General features: G+C 38.8%; 1 pseudogene; it reads right to left on the minus strand.

The window, feature by feature from the left end:
• The window catches only part of LOC102860530, a 15,023-nt pseudogene extending 8,916 nt beyond the window's left edge, over nt 1-6,107 (minus strand).
• Nucleotides 6,108-10,064: the final 3,957 nt, after the last annotated feature.

Below are 10,064 nucleotides of genomic sequence, written 5' to 3' on the forward strand. Positions count from 1 at the left end.
TCTGTAATGAAGTTTATAGTCCTTGGTCCATGGTCCACCTTGAGTTGGTTTTTGTGTATGGAGTGAGGTGTGGGTCTTGCTTGAGTCTTTTGCAGATACTTTTCCAATTTTGCCAACATCATTTGTTAAAAAGGCTGTCGTTTCCCCACTTGACTGATTTCATAACTATTTCTTTTTAAATTGCTAGAGTATTCTGTAAATTTTGGATATGATTGCCTTCATATATGTAATTACCAAGTATTTTTTTCTCAGTCTGTGAGTTTCCTTTTTACCCTACTGGAGAGGTTTTTGACATGTCATAGGGCTTTGATTCTTAGAAGGTCTCATTCATCTATTTTATTCTGTCCTGATTGTAGGTTTTTCATTATGCCTAAATTTCTATTGATGTTGTAGATTAGATATTCTAGGGTTGTTCCTAGTTTTTTAATGAGGTGGTTTTTTGTTTTGCTTTTTTTTTTAACTCCTAGTCCCCTTATCCTTCTTGAGTTGGATTGTGTGTGTGGTATGGGGTGTAGAACTTGCTTAAATTTCCTGTAGATGGTTTTTCCATTTTTACCAACACCTTTGTTAAAGAGGCTGTTTCCCAACTTAACTGATTTTGTCCCCTTGTCAAAAAAGAGTTGACTGACTTCCAGGTGCATACATGGGGAAAGAAGGGACTGAAATTTCCCTGGAAAAGGTCCCTCCATTTGGGTATCCTTGTCTTCACTGCTGTGGAGCCATCCCAGGTGCCACACAGAACAAGATAATTTGAGAGAAAACTACAAGCAGGAGAAAGACTTTCTCAACCTACTGTAAGAAGGAAAGCTAACTTGAGACTCCCTGCACACAAACTACTTAAGCTTGCACCTCTGATCTTGCAACACTCCAGAGCAAAGATAGACATTGGGCTTCAGGAAAAAAATGTCATAAGGTAAGACAGTCTTCACCAGAGCCACATTTTCAGGTACGTGTAGGCGACAGTAGAAATGAAAACTTCCCTAGGGAAAGATGACAAGACTAGTTTTTACATTGATGAGACTTGTCAGGGAGATGAAGTTTCTTCTCAAGGTGACAAAGCTTGTGTGAAAATCACAGACTTCTTTTCACAATTATTATGTTTGTTGTAAGAGTAATGAATTTTGCTGTTAAGGTGAGAAAAATTTTTTATCAAGGTGACAAGGCTTGTTGTCATGGTGATATGACCTATTAGGGTGATGAGACTTGCTGTCTAAGTCAATGCTGTTTGTTTGTCATGGTGATGAAAGTTGTTGTCATCGTGACAAGATTTGTCACAATGAGGAGGCTTGTTGTAAGGGTGATGAGGCTTGATGTTAAGGTGACAAGGCTGTTCTCATGGTAACTAGAGTTGTCAGGGTTATGAAAATTTGTGTTTAGGTGACTAGGCTTGTCATGGTGAATAGACTTGCCATTGTGATGTGACTTGTCAGAAAGATGGAGTTTGTTGTCAAGGCTAAGAAACTTGTTGTCAAGCTGATGATCCTTGTTATTATGTTGACAAGACTTGTTGTCAGCCTGATAAAGCTTGTTGAGATGACCAGCACTGTTTTCATGGTGTCAATGCTTGTTGTGGTGATGAGGCTTGTTGTCAGGGTAAAAAGATTTGTTATCAAAGTGGCAAAGCTTGTTGTTAAGTTGACAAGAATTGTGATGTTGACAAGACTTGTCACAGTTAAGAAGACTGTTTTCAGGGTGACCAAGCTTGTTGTCAAGGTGACAAAGCCTTTTGTCAAGGTAATGAAGTTTGTTGTCCTGGGGACAAAACTTGTCCATGTGATGAGGCTTGTCATCATGGTGACAAGACTTGATGTCAAGGTATCAAAGATTCTTGTCTTGTCAAGGTTACAAAAGTTATTGTCATAGAGATGAAACTTTGTTATCAGGGTCATGAAGCTTGTCACTAAAAAACCTTCTTATCAAGGTAAGAAGGCTAGCTGTCATGGAAATGAAGATTGTGAAGGTTACAAAGCTTGTTTTCATGGTGATAAGACTTGTCACATTGATGAGGCTCTCTATCAGGGTGACGAGGATCTTTGCCAAGGTGAAGAATATAGTTGTCAGAGAGATGAAGCTAGTTGTATGGTGAAGAGACTTGTAAGATATACAAAGCTTGTTGTCAGGGTGACATGATTAGTTGTCAAGGTGATAAAACTGGTTGCCAAGGTGATTAGGCTTATTGTCATGGTGAAGAGGCTTGTAACTTTAATGAGGCTTGTAAGAATGATGAGGCTTATTGTTTATGATGACAATTTCAAGGGAACAAGGCTTGTCAAGTTGACAAGACTTATTGTTACGGTGATGAGACTTGTCATTGTGATGAGGCTTGGTGCCGGGTGATGAGGGTTGTTGTCATGATTATGACACTTGTCATGGTGATGAGCTTGCAGTCAGGGAGACAAGGCTTGTGTCCAGGTGAAGAGTCTTGTCAAGGTGATGAAGCTTGTTGTCATGATGAGAGACTTTTCACTTTGATAATTCTTGTTGTCAAAGTGATGATGTATGATGTCATGGTAATAAGACTAATTATGTTGATGATGCTTGTTGTCATGGTGACAAGACATATGTTGATGAAGCTTCTCCTTAGGATGACAAAGCTCCTTGTTAGGATAAAAAGTATAGTTGTCAGGGTAATGAGGCTAGTTGTATGGTTACCAGATCTATAGTCAGGGTTATAAGGCTTGTTAGGGTAACAAGATTTGTTTTCAAGATGATGAATCTTATTGCCACTGTGATGAAGTTTTTGGCACAGTGACAAGGGTTGTTGTCATAGTTATAACAGTTAATACAGTGACGGGTTTTGTAGTCATAGTGAAGAGGCTTTGTGTCAATGTTATATGTCTTGCTGTCAAGTGAGGAGGTTTGTTTTTAAGGTGATAAGGCTTGTCACAGTGATAAAACTTGTCAAGGTGACAAGACTTGTCACAGTGAGAAGGCTTGTTTTAATGTGATGAATCCTACTGTCCCAGTGATGAGACATGTTTTCATGATGTCAAGATTTTATCACAGTGATGAGAGTTGTCAAGGTGACAAAATTTGCTGCCAAGGTGATGAAGCTGATTGTGAAGGTGACAAGGTTATTCCCATGACAAGATTTTTGTCACAGTGATGAGACTTGTTATCAAGGTGACAAGACTTGTCATAGTGATGAGGTTTGATGTTAGGGTGACAAAGCTTAATGTCAAAGTAACGATGTTTGTGTTAAGGTCATGAGACTTGTTTTTAAGGTGACAAGACTTGTTATCATGGTAACAAGGCTTGTTTTCAAAGTGACGAGACTTGTCAAAATGATCAGAATTGTGATGGTGACAAGATTTGTTGTCACGGTAATGGGGCTTGTTGTAATAATAACAAGATATGTCAAGTTTCAGAAGTTGAAGTCAGGGAAAGGAGGTCGCTTATCAGAGTGAAGAGGTTAGTATTGAGAGTAATGAGTATAGTTGTATGGTGACCAGACTTCTTGTCAAGGTTATGAGACTTGTTACCAGGGTAACAACATATGTTGTCAAGATGATTAAGCTTGTTGGCAAAGTGACAAGCCTTGTTATCATAAAATGACTTATGATAACAATGTTTATTGTCAGGATGAAGAGACTTGTCAAGGTGACAGGTTTGTTAAGAAGTTGACAAAACTTGTCATGGTGGAAACAATTTTTGTCAAGCTTACAAGGCTTGTCATTGTGATGAGGCTTGTCAGAGTCATGAAGTTTATTATCAAGATGATGAACCTTGTTGCCATGGTGACTATACTTGTTGTCAAAGGGATAAAGCTTGTTATCAAGGTGACTAGGCTTGTTGTTAAGGTGACGAGACTTGTCATGGTGAGGAAGTTTATAAGGATGACAAAGCTTGTTGTTCATGGTTATAAGTCTTGTCATGGTGATGAGATATATTGTCATAGTGACAAGGCTTGGGGATGAGGCTTTTGTCAAGATGACAAGATTTTTTTGAAAGGTGGTGAAGCTTGTAGTGAGGATGATGAAGCCTGTTGTTATAGTGACAAAGTTATCACAGCAATGAGACTTATCAAGGTGATGAGACTTGTCTTGTTGTCAAGATGAAAAAGCTTATGGTTAAGGAGATGAGGCTTGTGGTAAGGTGATGAAACTTGTTTTCAAAGTGATAAAACTTGTCATGGAGAGGATGCTTGTAGTCAGGGTGATGATATTTGTGTCAAGGTGATGAGGTTTGTTGTTATGGTGATGAGGCTTGTTTTCAGGGTAGTGAGTCTTGTTTCAAAGTGGTAAGATTTTTGTCAAGGTGATGAAGTTTGTTGTCAAGGTGACTAGGCTTGTTAAAGTGATGAGGCTTGTTGTAAGGATGACAAAGCTTTTTATTCATGGTCATGGTGAAAAGATTTGTTGTCATGGTAGTAAGACTTGTTGTCATTGTGATGAGACTTGTCATGTTGATGAGTCTTGTTCTCAAGGTGATGAGACTTATTGTCATGGTATAGAGGCTTGTCACAATGATGATAATGAGACTTTTCAGAATTACAAGGTTCCTTGTCAGTGTAAAGAAGCTAGTGGTCAGTCTGAAAAGGCTAGATGTATGGTGAACAAATTTGTTGTCAGGTTTATGAGGCTTTTTGTCAGGGTTACAGCATTGCTGTTAAGATGGTGATGAGATTTGTCATGGTAATGAGGCTTGTTGTGATGATGCTTGATTGATGCCTAATTGACAAATTTGCTGTCAAGAGATGATGAACCTTGTCATGGAGTGGAGGCTTAATGGACTTGTCGTCATGATGACAAGACTTTTCACAGTAACAAAGCTTGCTGTCATGGTGATAAAACTTGTCACAGTGATGAGACTTCTGTCAGGGTGACAAGACTTGTGTTAATGGTGATGAGGCTCATTGTCTGGGTGACGATGCTCTTTGTCAGGGTGAATATGCTATTTGTCATGAAGGTGAGTCTTGTCACAGTTATGAGACTTGTGGTGACAAGATTTGTTGTCAAAGTGATGAGGCTTGTTGCTAAGGTGACAAAGCTTGTTATCTGGGTGACAAGGCTTGTTGTCAAAGTAACACGGCTTGTTGTCATGGTGATGAGGCTTGTTGTAAGAGTGATGAGACTTGATTATGAGACGTGTTTCCATGGTGATGGGACTTGTCATGGTGATGAGGCTGGTTATCAAGGTGATGAGGCTTGTCATAGTGACAAGACTTGTCACAGTAGTGGGGCTTATTTTCAGAGTAACAAGATTGTTCTCAACAAAAGGAGGCTTGTTTTTGCTGTGAAGAAAGTTGTCATGATGATCTTGTCAAAGTGATTAAACTTGTCAAGGTAAAGAGGCTTTCCATGAGGACAAGACTTATCACAGTGGCATGGATTGTTGTGAGAGTGATGAGGCTTGTTGTCAAGGTTATAAGGTATGTTTTCAGGGTTAGGAGGTTTGTTGTCAAGGTAATGAGCTTTTTTGTGAGGGTGACAAGATTTGTTGTCAACATGATGAAGCTTGTTGACAAAATGACAAAGCTTATTGTGATGGTGACAAGACTTGCTGTGATGGTGACAAGACAAGGCTTGTTATCAGGATTAAGAGGTCTGTTGTCATGGTCATAAAGTTTGTTGTCAAGGTAATGATACTTGCTGTAAAGTTAAAGAAACTTCTCAGGGCTACCAGACTTGTTTCCACTATAACAAGGCTTATTGCCATAGTGATGAGGCTTGTTTACAAAATGACCAAGCTTGTTGTCTAGGTGAGGAGACTCATCACATTGATAAGGAGTATTTTCAGGGTGACAAGGCTTGTTTTTGATGTGGCATATCCTGTTGTCAAAGTGATGAGACTTGTTGTTTTGGTAACAAGACTCGAAATGGCAACAAGACTTAGGTCAGGGTGACAAGGTTTCTTTGCAAGGTGACTAAACTTGTTATCCAGGTCACCAAGCTTGTTGTCATGGTGATGAGACATGTCACGTTGATGAGACTTATTGTCAGGTTGATGAAGCTTGTTTCCAAGGTGTCTAGACTTACTGTCAGGGTGTTAAGGATCCTTGTGAGGATGAAGAGTCTAGTTATTACAGTCTTGAGGCTTATGGTCAGAATGATGAGGCTCTTTGTGACACTAAAGAGGCTAGTTTTCATGGCAATGAGACATGTCATGGTGACAAGGCTTGTTTTCATGTTACAAGACTTCTTGTCACAGTGTTGGAGCCTTTTGTTAGGGTTATGAAGTTTGTTGTCACGGTAACTAGTTGTCTTCTTGGCAAAACTTGTCCTTGTTATGAGACTTGTTGTCATAGTGACAAGGGTTTTTGTGAAGGTGAAGAAGTTTATTGGCAAATTGACAAGGTTTCTTGTAAGATGATGAGAACTGTTGCCAGACTTGGAGAACTGATGTCAAGGGTTATAATCAGGGTGATATAATTCTGATGACTCTTTGTCAGAGAAATAAGGCTAGCTAATTTTAAGTTGACTCGATATGTTGTCAAAGGGACAACTCTTGTGGTGTGGGATACAAGATTTGTGGTCTATGGTATAAAATTTGTCTAAGTGATGAAGCTTATTGTCATGGTGAGGACACTCATTGTCAGGGTGAAGCTTGCTGTCAAGGTGAAAAAATTGGTTGTTAAGATGACAAGGCTTGTTTTTAAGAGAAAACTTGTCATAATGACAAGGCTTGTGGTCAGGTGATGAAACTACTTGTCAAGGTAATACAGCTTCTTGTGAAGTTGAAAAGTTGTCATCGTGACAAGGATTGTTATTAGTGTTACAAAGTATGTTGTCAAGGTGACAAAGCTGTCATCAACGTAACTAGACTTGTTTTCCTGACTTGTTATAATGAGAAAACTTGTCAAAGTGGCTAAGCTTGTTGTCATGATGAGGAGGTTTGTTGTAAGGATGATGAGATATGTCATGGTGGCAAGATTTGTTGACAAGGTCACTAGGGTTTTTGTTATGGTAATGAAGCTTGTTGTGATGGTGACAAGGCTTTACATGGTGATTAGATTTCTTTTCACAGTAACAAGGCTTGATGTCAACATGACAAAAGTCACTGTCAAGATGATGACACTGTTGTCAAGGTAAAGAGGCTTCTTGTCATGCTAACTAGACTGTCACGGTGATGAAACTTGTTAAGGTGATTAAGCTTGTTGTAAAGGTGACTAGGCTTGTTGTCATGTGACAAATCTTGTTACTGTATGAAACTTCTTGTCAAGGTTATGAAGTTTGTTGTCAAGGTGACTTAGCTTATTGTCATGGTGACAGGACTTGTCATGTTAATAAATTTGTTATCAGGGTGAAAAGGGTATTTGTCAGGGTGCCGATGCTAGTTCTATGATGATCAGACTTCTTGCCAAAGTTATGAGGTGAGTTTTTAGGGTGACAACATTTGTTGTCAACATGGAGAAGCTGATAGTCAAGATAAGTCTTAAGGTCATGATGATGAGATTTAATTGTTTAGGTGATGAGTCTTATTGTTATGGTGATGAGGGTTGTTGTCCTAGTGAAAAAGCTTGTTGTCAAGTTGATGAGACTTGTGTCAGGGTGATGAGACTTGTTTCAGTCATGAGGCATATTGTCAGGGTGATGAGGCTCCCTGACACTGTGAACAAGCTAATTGACAGGTTGATGAGGCTAGTTGTTATGGTTTATTTTTAAGGTGACAAGATTTGCTATTATGGTGGAAAAGATTGGTGTCAAGGTGATGAAGTTTGTCAAGGTGATGAGGTTTGTTGTCAACATGATGAAGCTTGTTTTCATGGTGACTAGATGTGTTGTCATGGTGATGAAGCTTGTTGTCATAATTACCATATTTACTGTCAAGAGAAGGAAACTTTTTGTGAAGATTACTAGGCATCTTGTCATAGTTTATTGTCATAATGCTTGTTGTAAGGATGAGGCTTTTTGTTCTTGGTTATGAAGCTTGTTGCCATGGTGACAAGATTTATTGTCAAGGTTATAAAGCTTATTGTCAAGGTTACTAAGCTTCTTATCATGGTCACCATCAGAATTGTTGTAGGGGTGAAGCTTGTTGTTCTTGGTTATGAGGCTTGTTGTTATGGTGATAAGGTTGTTTTCACAATTATGAGAGTTGTTATCAAAGTAAAAAGACTTACTGTCATAGTGACAAGGCTTGTCCAGGTCATGAGGCTTGTGCTAAGGTAATGAGACTTCTTTTTAAGGCGATGAAACTTGCCATGGTGATGAGGCTTGAAGTCAGGGTGATGTGATTGTTGTCACAGTGATGAAACTTGTTGTCAAGAATATAAGACTTGTCATGGTGACAATCAAGGCTTGATGACAGAGATGAAGTTCCTTATCAGGGTGAAGCTACTAGTTTTCAGAGTGTCGAATTTAGTTGTTTGCTAATCAGACTTGTGAGGGTTATGAGGCTTGTTGTCAGATAATGGGGTCCTGTCTCATTAAAACAAACAGTTCTGCTGAGAGAAGGGATGAGGATTAAATGAAGATGCAGAGAAGCTATCGCTGATGGTGAATGGCAAAATTTTATTTTTTAGAGAAAACTTATATAGGTTCTAGTAGCACATCTGCTATAACAATCACATTAGCCCACACAAGATGCTGACCACCTGGAAATTCATCAACTTTTACAGTCCTCAGCACAATACAAAGATGTTTTCCAGAATACTTCATTGTGTGCCTTAAGGAACAGATAGTTTCGAGTGATAAGGACACAACATTCTTTAAGGATTAAGACATTTGTGTCATTCTTATTTTTTAACATCTTACTTCCTTGATTGAGTTGCTTACTGTCAAGCAGATGCTATAGCCATTATGGAGTTAGTCTTGCTGGTATTATGGTACAGGTTAGCCAGGCCCCAACAGTCAGATGATGATATATGTTGTCAAGGAGAATTTGTTGTCAAGATGACAAAGCTTGTCAAGGTGATGAGCTTTGATGTCATTGTGACAAGACTTGTCACAGAGAGTTGGTTTAATATCAAGATGATGAAGCATGTTGTCAAGGTAAGAAAGCTTGTTGTCAAGGTGATAATGTATTTTGTCATGTTGATGAGGTTTGTTGTCAGGTTGATGAGGCTTATTGTCAGTTAGATGAGGCTTGTTGTTTTCATTACAAAGCTTGTTGTTCAGATGACAACTATTGTCATGGTGATGAACCATGTCACAGTGACAAGGTTTGTTGTCAGAGTGATGAGACTTGTAAAGTGGCAAGGCTTATTATCAAAGTGATAAAGCTTCTTGTCGAGATGATGACGCTTGTTGTCAGAGTAACTAAATTTGTTGTCAATATGAAGAACTTTGTTATCATTTGACAAGGATTATTGTCATGGTGATGAGACTTGTTGTCACCATGACAAGACTTGCCAGTATCATGAGGTTTGTTGTCACAGTGATTAAACATGTTGTCAAGGCAATAAGACTTCTTGTAATGGTGATAAAACTTTTCATGATGACAAGGTTTGTTGGCATAGTTATGAGACTTGTCACCACAATGAGACTTGTGCTCAGTGTGACAAGGCTTATTATCACAGTGTTGAGATTTGTGATGGTGATGAGGCTTATTGTAAATTTGACAAAGCTTGTTACCAATGTGACAAGACTTTTTTTCATTTTGAGGAAGTTGCTTGTTAAGGTGATGGGGCTTGTAGTCATAGTATCAAGACTTCTAATAGCAATGAATTTTTTGTCAGGATGACAATGTTTATTGTCAAGATGATAAAGCTTATTGTCATTGTGATGACACTTGTCAAGAGGACAAGGCTTGTTGTCAATGTAATGAACCTTGTGGTCAAGGTAATGAGGCATGTTGTAATGGTGACAAAGGGCGTTGTCAAGGTGATGAGCCATGTCATGGTGACAAAGCTTATTGTCAGAGTGATGTTTATTGTCAAGTTGAAAGAGATTCTTGTCAAGTTGACAAGGCTTGATTTCAAGTTGATGAAGCTTGTTGTCATGGTAAAAAGGCTAATTGTCAGGGTGAAGAGGTTAGTTGTCAGGAAGATGAGGCTAGTTGTTGTCAGAGTTATAAGGTTTGTTGTCATAGTGACAAGATTTGTTGTCAAGATGACGAAGCTTGTTGTCAAGGTAACAAGGCTTGCTATCATAGTGACAAGACTTGTCACACATAAGGTTTGT

This window comes from Elephantulus edwardii, unplaced genomic scaffold, assembly GCF_000299155.1.
Source record: "Elephantulus edwardii isolate Elephantulus edwardi_28Jun2011 unplaced genomic scaffold, EleEdw1.0 scaffold00097, whole genome shotgun sequence".
NCBI lineage: Eukaryota > Metazoa > Chordata > Mammalia > Macroscelidea > Macroscelididae > Elephantulus > Elephantulus edwardii.